This window comes from Amborella trichopoda, chromosome 9 (assembly GCF_054954075.1).
Source record: "Amborella trichopoda isolate Santa Cruz 75 chromosome 9, AtrichopodaSantaCruz75HAP2 v2.0, whole genome shotgun sequence".
NCBI lineage: Eukaryota > Viridiplantae > Streptophyta > Magnoliopsida > Amborellales > Amborellaceae > Amborella > Amborella trichopoda.
Window position 1 is genome coordinate 46,423,982 of NC_142344.1, and position 12,507 is coordinate 46,436,488.

At 33.8% G+C, this 12,507-nt stretch overlaps 1 long non-coding RNA gene across 4 annotated transcripts; it reads left to right on the forward strand.

Annotated features, from left to right (window-relative positions):
- Positions 1-10,408: 10,408 nt before the first annotated feature.
- LOC18430730 (uncharacterized) lies at positions 10,409-11,956 on the forward strand. Of its 4 annotated transcripts, none has more exons than XR_016041671.1 (3): positions 10,409-10,987; positions 11,430-11,489; positions 11,607-11,956. It is a non-coding gene; the product is annotated as an uncharacterized LOC18430730 (long non-coding RNA). The 4 variants fall into 4 exon arrangements; XR_016041672.1 differs by having other exon boundaries at positions 10,781-10,969; XR_016041673.1 differs by lacking the exon at positions 10,409-10,987 and adding an exon at positions 11,273-11,331.
- The last annotated feature ends 551 nt before the right edge of the window (positions 11,957-12,507 follow it).

Consider the following 12,507-nt stretch of genomic DNA (forward strand, 5'->3'; position numbering starts at 1 on the left):
TAAATAAAATTCAAAGACTACCGGACATCCGTGATTGTCAGGTCGGCCCAAATTCAATCTGGGACATTGGGCTCATATATATATATATATATATATATATATATATATATATATATATATAGGGAAAAGATGGGATTAGCCCACTAGCTCGTACGAACATAAGAGCCCAACGTCACATATTGAACTTGGGCCGATCTGACGATCACAGATGTTTGGTAGTCTTTGAATTTTATTTTATTTTCTATAAATCCAAATCATTTGAAATTTTAGGTGTGTTCTCAGCAAAAATAGGTAAATATTTAAAAAATATCAAAAAAATATTTTACATAAAATAAATTGACCAAAATACCCCCAAAAATTTGATCATTTTAATTTATGAATAATATTTTTTATATTTTCATTAGGTGCACATTGATGAGAAGAACACACACCTAAAATTTCAAGTGATTTAGATATGTAGAAAAACAATAAAATTCAAGCACTATCGGACATCTGTGATCGTCAGATCGACCCAGATTCAATCTGAACCATTGGGCTTATAAGTTCATATGAGCTATTGGGCTAATCCTCGATTTTCCTATATATATATATATATATATATATATGGAAGTATTTACAAAACGCTTATATGTGTAGTTCTACAGTATGTCACCTACACCTCATCACCATTCAAAGTTCATCACATAGTCAAGTATTTGAATTTTTATAATTATTGTACTAAAAATATTTATCTAAAATTTGGAACGTGTGTACATATGACCAAGTCGCAAAAAAATAAAAAATTAAAAAATAATAGTCATAAAATAAAATGATAAAATTACCCTTAAAACTTTATAGGGGTATTTTTGTACTTTGTGTCATTCAAATTATTTGTTTTATATTATATTCATGTGCATCTCACTAAGATGCACACACTTACAATATTTTAGACCATTATAATTTGTAAAAAAACATATTAGAATTCAAACGCTATCAGACATCTGTAGCCGTGCGATAAATTTTGAACAGTGATAAAGCCGTAGGTAGAGTACTGTAAAACTTTACCTATAGGCGTTTTGTAGTGTTTATATATATATATATATATATATATATATATATATATATATATATATATGGGTTTGTCTAGATTTAACAACCCCTCAAAATACAAATGTTCAAGTTAGAAGGGGTGGTGATGGGTATTTATCAAAGTAATCATTACTTTTTTATTAAAAAATTATTTAAATAAGTAACTTTATCATGAAGCAAAAGAAAATTTGAAAGTTTCACAAAAATACAATGACGTTTTGAAAGTATCATAGAACTTTATTGTAGAGTGCCATTTTCATTTAGTTGAAATTTAAACTTTATCCCTTATGGAGATGACAAAAATACCTTTTGTCTTGTAATAATATTTATAAAATTGCCCTACAAAAATAATTTTTTTTAAAAAATAGACTACAAAATTAATAAATCGACCGTTCACAACTCTCTCTATCTTGAACATTTGTAATTTGAAGGTATGTGAAGTTTAGATTATCCTATATATATATATATATATATATATATATATATATATATATAATCCTATGAGACCCTCTCACACCTATGTGTGTAGGATCCAAAAGATCATCATTAAATTTGGCACAGATCTCTAGAAAAGTCAAATCTCACATCCATGTCATCAATTTTATAGAGATATATGTCAAATTTAATAGTGATCCTTTAGGGTCCTATACAAATGGGTGTGGGAGGGTATCATAGGATCATTACTCTCTCTATATATAGGGTGTGGTTTCTATAAAGATGCGATCAAGGTGCGCCTTAAATTTTAATCATAACATGTAATTTTGTTATAAAAAATTCTTAGTTGTATCTTAAAATCTATTTTCATATTTAATTAGAAAATTTTAAATTCCTAAAATGGTTAAAATCAAGTAGATCTATAAATATATGAAAATCTTGAAAATTGACGGTCTAGATAATGTGTTGCAAAATACAGTATTTCTGGGACTCGAAAATCTTTTTTTTTCCATATTCATACATCTCAATGACGAGATGATCGATTAGAAGGTTTTTTCAACATTAAAACAATATTTCTGATAGATTTTTGAGGTGCATCCGCGATTCTACATTTCAATGTTACAACCTTATATAAACTTTTCCTATATATATATATATATATATATATATATAATGAGACCAAGTTGCCTTTGGTACAAGGGGGTCACAATTAATCTTGCCATTGGATGGTTGTATTTATTCTGTTAACCAAGCTCAAACTTCTAAAGAAATTTTTTCGAACTTTTCGATATATCCAAGCTATCAGATTTCACATCGTGACCTCCTTGTTTCAAAGGTATATATATATGAAAGTGGGATTTAGAAAAACATCAAGATCCTTTATTTCTCTAGACTCTTAGACCCTATCTGTACTTTCTCCCCTGGGATTAATAAACTCTAATACCATTTTCCTTCTCTCTCACATTAAAACATAAATAAACTCTCTGATTAACAATTTATTGTATGAAGAGCAAAGTAAACTGTGTCTGAGATGAAGGAAAAGAATTATAAAGAATGAATAGAACAATTAAGGAAACAAATGTGAAAAGGATAGGGAATCAATAAGCACGTACCGAACTCCACATGCTTGTTGATAGAGTACTAATATAAGGAGAATATCTTAAATTTTCATTCAATTTTTTTTTAGCATATGCTATAGAAAAAAGAAACTAGTACAAATAAACAAAGGTTATGTAAAAATTGACAACTAAGGAAATAATCCAAAGAAACTAAATATGATTCAAATTACCAAAAAAAAAAAGAAAAAAAAAAGAAAAAGGAAATGAAAAGGAAATGAAGATGGTGCAAGAAAATCATGAAATGCATGAAAGAAAAAAATAAGGATATAAATAGAAGAAATTGATATTCAGATCTCATCTACTAACCCCAACAAATCAGTTAAGAAATAAAACATATTTTAAAAATAAATAAATAAATAAAAAGAATAAAACATAGGAGCCAAAATTCAACATATTTTCATTCTATCCAAATGACCCACACAACAAGATGTTGCAAAGACCAGCTTAAAGCAAACCAAGAGCCAAGAAACAAATTATACAAAGAATCCAAGATTTGAGACAGCGAAATAAATAATAAAAAGGCCCAAGAAAAAATAAAAAAATATGATAAAAAAACAAAAAATAATAAGAAAGTAAACAAAAACTAGGATTAATCTAATACTGGCGTTCACTTTTACCCAAAAATCGAAGAAAACAAAATAATGAACTAACTAGATGGGGCAACTAGGATTTAGATAATAAAAACGACAACTTAACCCATAGAAACTTATATGAAAATACACTCAATTAAAATTGACATTTATAAGATTTAATTTTATATGCATTAAAGGTTTTGAGGGTGCTTCCACTCGTTCTTGCTCATCATTTGAACCCTATACTAGATAGTTAATCTAGTAACTTAAACATAAATAATAAGACTTATTTGTGCATTATACATCTCAATTTTTGACATTTAAAAAATTAAGTCACAAACTCTTTATAATAAAATAATCAAACTCATAATAATATAATCAAACTCAAAATAATATATGTCATGTTTCCAAATGATCCAAATTACATTTAACACTAAAAAAGAGGTAGTCATTGTGGCGCAAAATTTCAGCTTGGATGGCTAGTTGTGGTGTATGCGGACTAGTTGGGGATTCGCAAAGGTACGCTTCTCTCTTTGTTTAAGAACGTAGTAAAGGTATGTTTCCTCTCCTCTTTCAAAAAGTACTTGTTACGGATTCAAAGATGGACTTGTCTCTAACATTATGTTATGAATGGAAAATGAATTTGGGTCTCTACCAATAAAGAAAACAATTATAAAGAATATAAAAAAGAATTAATTAAACAAATGGGAAAAACTAAATAAGATTTGGAGGGGCATATATTGGAGTGCAATATTGCTAGAACATAAAAAAAAAAAAGCTAAGCCTCCTTCTTGAAATGCGTCAACCACTCCTAATGAAATTTTTTAAAAAAGAATTATAATTCTGCCGGAATATACCGTGCATTTACCCTATCGGGAAAACGAAATGCGGGATTATTGGGGGATGTAACCTGTTAATCTTATATAAAAAAAAAATCCGAACTAAACTTTCAATGTCCCAGAAAAAAAATAGTGTCTCAAGATTGAACAAAGATATTCAAACTTTGAAAAAAAATGTACTTAAAATGATTCTTAGATAGTTCTAAAATTTTGACTAAAAAATCCTCCCAAATAGGTCTCATGAGGGAGTCATATGAGTAAGTGATTACAATAAGAGCATATGCTCCCATCGAAGAATAGTATGCCCGCCTTAAAATAAAACAAAGCGATGAGTCTATAACAAAGTGAGCGTATTTATATGCCGAGGCTCTAAACAATCAATTTACGGCGTACCTCAAAAAATTACTAAAAGAGGCTGTTTTGAAATAAAAAAATCCTCAAATTAATCATCTTTTCCCCAGGATATATGGACATGAGAAAAAATATATTTCAAGCATTAGAAATAGTGCATCTTGTAATGCATTTTCGGACAGTCAATTTTCAAGTGTTGATAGATTTGCACGATCTGCACTACTTTTGAACTTTTAAATTTTCTAATTAGAGATAAAAACAAATTGTTAGGCCATTAGAAAGATTTTCAGAATTGAAACACCATATTTCAACACTATTTGAAAGTGCACTTTAATTTGATGGCTTAGAGCCTTGCTCTATACAAATCACACAAACCACACACTTTATATATTTTCATTGTTCCAATCCCAAAGGTTGGTAAGATATCAACGGATCATATATATATATATATATATATATATATATATATATATATATATGGAAAAAGTTGTAGAATCACAGATGCACCTCAAAAATCTATTGGAAATGTTGAATAAACCCTCTAATCGATCATCTCGACATTGATATGCATGAATATGAAAAAAAAAAGGTCTTGAGTCCCGAAAATAGTGCATCTTTCAAAATATTATCTAAACCATCCATTTTCAAGATTTTCATATATTTATAGATCTACTTGATTTTAACTAAGTTTGGAATTAAAAATTTTCTAATTACGTATGAAAATAGATTTTAAGATAACACTAAGAATTTTTTATAACAAAATTACATGTTATGATAAAATTTTAAGGTGCACATTAATTGGATTGTTTAACGTTGCATTCTTATAAAAACCACACCTATATATATATATATATATATATATATATATATATATATATATATATATATATATATATATATATATATATATATATATATATATATATAGTCAAATGCACGTGCTTTGCATATGTATTAATAAATTAAACATAGAAAGAGTACACAAAGTTAATTTCAATTTAAAACACAGTTAATTTCAATTAAAACAAAAAATAACAAATAAATATAGATAGAGCACAATGATCAATGAAATAGATGATATATCAAATTAATCCTCTAAAAAGATTTCCTCTCACTAAAGTAATTAAAAAAAAAAAACATAAATATTGAAGGCCATAAAATATTACTATATAAAACAATTCTAAAAAATATTTAGCGATTTCTCTTTAAATATAAATCTTAACTAATTCTAAATTCATTTAGAAATCAAGAAAATAAATAGAATGACTTTCGATGATCAATACTATAATATAATCAAAATAATAAATACCACATGATAAACACATGTCATTCTAATAAAAAAATCCAATTAATATACCTCTTCAGTCTCCTCTAATACCTTAACACGTTAATCACTCATGCTTTATAGTTCATATTTTCGCCAAAGTTTCTCTGGTCTTTTAATTTGAGCCTCACAAATTAGCTGAAAGTTATATAGAAATGCTTGAAAGGTAAATCATACAAAAAAAAAAGAGTAAAAACTTGTTACAATAGGAATATGTTAATCCAAATTCTGTCATATTAAAAGCATGTGATTCCAAATCAGTAGTCAAAGGCTTGCAAATGGTTTGGTTAGTTCATATGCCCTACACTTACAAACGTAAATTATATATTAGTGAGATTATTATTTGCATCATATTTTATTAAAGGTAAAAAATGTTGGCGTAGATCATAAATTTAATGGTCGAAATTACTAATCCCTAACGTTATTTTTGAGGAAGGCGATCCACCCCACTAATCTAGGTTTTAAAATACTACCTATTGCTATTCTTGTCAGCATCAATCTTATGATTTATTGCCACCATATCCATCTTATACCATGTGAAGCATGCCATTATATTATATAATAAAACCAAAAGATACAAAGTGTTCAATTTTTGCACTACATGACTATACTGTAAATTATTATAGGCTACATTTAACTTGTGTCATGCAATTATTTGAACCCATGTAGAGAGTTTTTCAAGAGAATTTAAAACAAATTTTGGCTTTTATAGAAAGTGGATGGATAAAGATGATCCTACAAAAATAATTAACTCCAATTTAGCAGATTTTAGAAAAACATTTATACAAAAGCTTGAGAAAGGAAACCTATATAAGATTTTTAGTGATGCACAAATCTTCTTCAGAAGAATCTCTTCTTTCCTTCTCCATGTTGAATTTTCTAAATATTTATTTGAAGAGGATTTCTAGGCATAGAGGGAGAGACTCCAATACATAAAATTAGAAAACATGAAAACGTGTGTGTCTATATATATATATATATATGGGAAAAGATGTTGCATGTTTAGGTGTGTACTGCTATAGTAAACGCCCATAGTCCGGATTGAATTTGGGCTTATCTGACACTCACAGACGTTCGATAGTGTTTGAATTTAAATTTTTTTCTACAAATTCAAATCACTTGAAATTTTAGGCATGTGTTTTTTTCATCAAGGTGCACCTAATAAAAATATAAAAAAAATAATTATCATAAATAAAATTGATCAAAATATCTCCCGAAACGTTTGGAGGAAAAAGAATTAAAATTCAAACACTATCGAACATCTATGATCGTCAGATCGGCCACAGAATGACCCATATTCAATCTAGTTCATTCGCGTATGGGCGTGTGTGTGTGTGTATGTATGTATATATATATATATATATATATATATATAGAATAATGATCTAATACAACAGTTGTGTCATAGTATAATGCAACCACACTTCTAGAAAACCATATTTTTCGTACTTGTATGACCCAAATTTTGCACACACTCTCTTTTCATCTCAATAATCAATCCCCAAAAAAAAAAAAAAATTCAATTTGAATCGTAGATATGGTCAAAATGAGCCCCCTCCAACAACGAATCTAGACTATTCATTTCGTTAATTTCAAGATCTTAGCCTTTACATACTCAAAATTATTTTTTTATTTTTCAACATTGTTCATCTAATGATAATAAATCCATAAAAAAAAATGGAAAGTAAAATTATCCTTCTAAGGCCTAGATCTAAGTACCTTATCAAAATGGACGGCTATGTTAATTGGGCTAAAAAAATATTTCCTAAGTTGCGTTTTCAAAATTTTCTTTTTTGTGATTATTCATTAGAATGAAAGAGTGTATATTTTAAATTTTGGATCAAACAAATGACCCTAATATGGTTTTTTAAGATTGTTGCATTATATTACTATACAACCACTGCATGAATGTGCTCAACCTTTGCAAATGAAATTGGGTTACTCCCAAGTCAATCCCTCAGCTCATTTCCACCTACCTACATACTCCTTGGAGTAAATCTGGTTATTTCCTTTGGATAGCCTCTATTGCTGCTATCTTGTGGACAATTAGCTAGAAAGGAATAACAAAAATTTAGGGGCGAAAGGAATAGCAGAATATTTAGGGGGGGGGGGGAGGTAGCTCCCATCCCTTACTTCATAGGCAAATGTCCTACCTTAGGTTCCTTTTGGGCTAGAAACCATAAACTCCACAAAAATTTCTCCTTTGCCCATCTTCACCACAATTGGCATGAACTCCTATACCAGACAGCTCCTTGTATATCTCGCTCCTCATTGTGGAGACCGTAGAAAGATGGGTAAATCAAACTTAATTTCGATGGTTGTTCTCTTGGCAACCCAGGGCCCTCTGGCATTGGGGGAATTTTTAGAAATTCTGAGGGCTCTACCCTCCTTTCATTCTTCTTGCATGCTGGATTTACGGACTCTACCACGAAGGCCAGGGCATTGCTTGAAGGGCTCCGAAGACTGACCCTAGCTGGAACACTGAATTGGTAGCTGAAGGTGAATCTAGTAACATCATTACTTTAGCCTCCGGGCCAACTCCATGGCCCTGGAGACTTGACCATCTTTGAAGAAATCTCTCAAATTTCCAGCACCTTTAGGGTTGCCTGGAGCTGTGTTTTTAGAGAAGCCAATAAGGTTGCGTCGCTTTAGCTAGGGACGGAGCAAGTCTTAACTCTACCACGGGAATTGCAGGCATTTTTTAAGCTTGCATTCCCCCCCGCCCCCGTCTCTTTCTTTTTCTCTTGTGTATATGCTGTAGAGCATTTTTTGGGCCCTTTATGGGTTTATTTATAGGGCACCCAAATATTGGGTTGCCTATTTTTTGTATGTGCTCTTAGTTGTACTCATTACAGTATTAATACAATAGTCAACTTATTCAAAACGAAATTAAGAGTATGTTTCTTCAATGTGTTATATGGTTTGTTTTTATGGATTGCTTGGCATCCCCGATACCCAAGAAATAGAAAATAAAAATGTAACTCTGGTTAATGTGTGTGTATATAAGGATACAATTGGGCCAGCCTTGGTAAGCTAGTGGGCCTTAAATTTTGGCATGGCCCATTTGCACCCAATTGAACTAGAAAATCATATAATAAGGGCCCATTGAAAAAGCAGATGCATAGATTTGACACCTTAACTTTAGACGTTATATCCAGAGAGTAAACAAGGTGCATGGGGTCCTCAATTGCTATCGTACCCACCTCCACCCATCCACCGTTCCTTTCGGCAGCCCCGCGACTTATCCCCATCTCCTCTGTCACTCCCACCAACCTCGCTGCTCAGCTTCAGACCTCCTTGGTGGGTACCTTCAACCCCCAGAGAAACGATAGTAAGGGGATCGAGAAATGGGCTTCCAAACTTTGGCAAGAACCTGATCTAGCCTGCAGGGCCCTCTTCAAGGGCTCCTACTTTTTCTCCTTCCCGTCTGAGGGGAGAGCTTTAGCAGCATTAGGAACCAGTCCTCAACCCTTTCACGGAGGCCGTCTGTCCCTTTCTCGCTGCGCTGAAGAAGTTGGAGCATTTCGGTGTCAAAAGATTTGGATCATGGCCTCTTGCACTCCGCTTCATTCTTGGTGTGTCGAAACGTTCAGAGCCATTGGGGACGCGTGTGGAGCATTTGCAGCTGTCCATTGACAATCTTTGGATAGTCTCCCTCTCAGGTCTTTAAGGTTGATCGTTGATGTTTTGGACCCACAGTTCATTCCTTCATCCCTCTAGCTTGAAATCTCGGGGACTTACTTTCAAATCTTGTGGTCCTCTGCTTCCCCTCCCTTGTTTCGCTTTGTCTTCCATCCGTTCACCACCCCTAATTTTGTGCCACCTGCTACTGACCATTGGATAGTGGTCTCCCATAAACGTCATTCTCGCCTCGTCCGACCTCCTCGGAAGGGCCACTCCTTTGCTCGCCCTCTCGCCCCTACCCTTCGTCTGCAACCTTTTTATCCACCATACAACCCATCTCCCCCTTTTTCTCTTTCTCCTCCCCCACCTCTGCCTCCTCCTCCTCCAGCTCCACCTCCACCTCCACCTCCACCTCCCCCTCCACCTCCACCTCCGTCGTCCCTTTCTCAGGGTTTGACCTCAATCAATAAGCTTTCTGTAAAGGTGGTCGACGGTAACATTTCTCTTGCCCCGAAAGCTACCCTGACGGCCATTGCCAACTTTTTTCCTGGAAACCACACACCTTCATTCAATGCCACTGACTACTCACCTCCCTCTTTGTTTGCCACTGACTTTCATCCGATCCCTCTCTCTAAGGCCTTATCTCCCTCTCTGGTCCACATGGCATCCTCGGTCTTTTCGCGACCTTCCGCCCACACTACCTCGATACCTCATACTTCCTCAACAGTGTTTCAAAAGCGCTAGGAGATCGGAGGGGTCCAGGCCGCCCAGCGCCAAGGCGAGCACCCAGAACCTGGGAGGCCCAGTAAATTTTTTTTTTTTTTTTGGGTTTTTCTCTCTCTAAAATAGCCTCTAATGGGTTTTAGGTTCATTTGAAACCTAAAACCCACAATTTTGCACTTCTAATATTAAAAACAATGACCCAAAATGACCAAAAAATGGCCTCAATGAGCTCTATTTCTTCCCCTGGGCGGGCCACAAGCCCTGGGCGGGCCCCTAGGCAAAGTTAACATCTTAAAAAAAAATGAAGGGCCCATTGATGGGCCCTTAATACTAAATCATGAGCCCCGCCTATTAAGCTAACGAGCCTTAAATAAGGGCATGATGGCCCCTATAAAGGTACCCAAACCCAGCCCACATATGGCAAGGCCTTTGAGGCCAGCCTCACGCATTTACACCCCCAATGTGTATGCTAACATCAAATTTATTTTGGCTACATCTTATCTATCATTGTTGCTAAAGTTTGAAGGGCTACATACTTCAGTGTTATCATAGAATAACATTATCATAGAAAATTTCTATTGCAGGTACTCTCTTTCAAAAAAAAAAAAAAAAGCCATTTCAGGTGTTACTTTGATGGCAGCTTAGTCCACTATGCGTTTTATTATCTTGAATGCCAACCGCATGTGTTTATGAATATTAATGCCTTGACTATGTGGTATTGCATAAACCAGTGAAGGTAGTCATCTTATATTTTTGCAGTTTCGCACCCAAAAGGTTATTTACAGGCAGTATGCGGGATTGTTTTTCTCCATTTGTGTTGATATCACTTATAATGAGCTAGCTTACCTGGAGAGCATTCATTTATTTGTGGAGATCATGGATCACTTCTTCAGCAATGTGTGTGAGCTAGATTTGGTATTTAATTTCCTTAAGGTCAGGAAAGATTTTCAACTTTCATATTGTTTCATCGCTAGCTTCTGGCTGTTGCATATGAGACAGGCAGTGGGCTTGAATAATCACTGACCATGCTTCTTATGATGATATATTGAATTGATTTGCATCATATAGTAATCTCTCTCTCTCTCTCTTCTTAGTGTGTGTGCGCATGCACGGCATGTGTGGGTCTCCATGTCTTTAGTAAGAAACACCAATGAAGGCAAATTTTACCACGTGTGCACATGTATCCTGCATAAATATGGCTAATTTAAGCTTCTTCTTGGTCTTACAAGTTTGAGTATATGCATCAGTGTATAATAAGGTGTTCTGCAATTCCATTGGTAGAAATCTAGTATCTTAAATGGGGATTCAGATGTTCTTACGATCATAAGTTAGAGTTGGAGACTCCCATGTGTAATAACCAGCTTTAAATTTTCAGGTATACTTGATCCTGGATGAATTTATACTTGCAGGGGAGTTGCAAGAAACTAGCAAGAGGGTACGCTTAATAAATATTCATGTCTTTTGTGGTTTTTACCTTTAATTAATTGATTAGCAATTTGGTTTATAATACAGTGCTGAAGCAATTTCTAAGGCCTATTTCTTTTTATTGTAGGTGATCATAGAGAGAATGAGAGAGTTTGAAAGGCAAGAGTGAGAAGCACAGTTTGAAGGGTTAACGTCGAGGTTTGGGTATGTTTCATCCTTCTACTGGTGTCCATCATGTATTTCGTGTTCATTTGATTTTACTATTTTGACTGATTTCATGTGCCTTACTGTTTAGTTTTAGAAATCGATTTCATTCTATCCAATTTATGGATCTTGTAACATCCACAAGGCATGTCACTGAGCATGGCCTTTGTTTTAGCCTGCATCGAAGGATCATGACCATTGGGCACGGGCTGCCAAAGCCTGTAACCCATCTTTTTAGGGTGAGAAAGTGCAAGAAAAGGGGCATTTCCTTTGTATGGCTTGAGTTTATTTCAAGATCGGCCAAGTTCAACATGGGCATGTTAATAGTTATAATTGGATTTGGATAAATCGAAATTGCGATTGCCAATGAAAACGAAAATTTTCATTTGGTTTCAATAACATTTTCGTGGCCTCGGAGAAATCTGTTATGGTAACAACTTAGGCAGTTTGTTCTTGGAAATTCTAGTTCCTAGGAACATCATTATGAAATGAATCAACTCTGTGATCTCTCTATACACAGTGAGGCGTAGAGAAAGAGAGAGTTGAGGGCATTAACAACCTACTATTGAGAGAGAGACTATTAAGAACCTACTATCAAGAGAGAGAGTGGGGGGTATGAACAATAGACTACTATCATGAGAGAGAGAGAGAGAGAGTGAGCGGATCAGTAATGGAAGATTATTGAGATTTGAGACTCTGGTGCAAGCTTCAGTAGGACCTTAGAATTTACTTTTAACAGTTGTTCTTCTGCACTAGTTTTTGGTACTAGGTGTGGAATGTTGATTCACTAGCTACGCGTTCTGTAATCTTTTGGACAAGGCGAT